This window comes from Meleagris gallopavo, chromosome 10, assembly GCF_000146605.3.
Source record: "Meleagris gallopavo isolate NT-WF06-2002-E0010 breed Aviagen turkey brand Nicholas breeding stock chromosome 10, Turkey_5.1, whole genome shotgun sequence".
In the NCBI taxonomy this organism is placed as follows: Eukaryota; Metazoa; Chordata; class Aves; order Galliformes; family Phasianidae; genus Meleagris; species Meleagris gallopavo.
In genome coordinates this window covers 13,674,215-13,674,605 of record NC_015020.2, presented here as the reverse complement: position 1 = coordinate 13,674,605, position 391 = coordinate 13,674,215, and positions in this window count along the sequence as shown.

The following is a 391-nucleotide window of genomic DNA, read 5'->3' as shown; positions in this document are numbered from 1 at the left end:
GACTGCTGCCTTTTGGAAGAAAATCACTAGTGAGACTACAGCCTGAGAAAAGGAGAAGCAGTGCTTACCCAAGGGAGCTACTTATGTCTTACTGAATTTATTACTCTTAAGATTAAAAAAAAAAAGTATTGACATTTTAATTTTTTTTTTAATCTTTTATGCAAAAGCATGGATGCAGGCATGAGATCACGGCACGGTTGGCTTGGAAGGAGCCCCAAAGCCCCCCCAGTCCCTCCGGTGCCCTGCCCAACTCACGCTGCACAGCCCGCACTCCTTCGTGCCGGGACGCGGCACAGGAGCACAGCGGCACTCCGCAACCGAGCAGCAGAGCGCCGGAGGACACGGATGTTTGTGCCGAGCCTCGGCCAGGGAGGGCCTAGCAGGGAGCGTG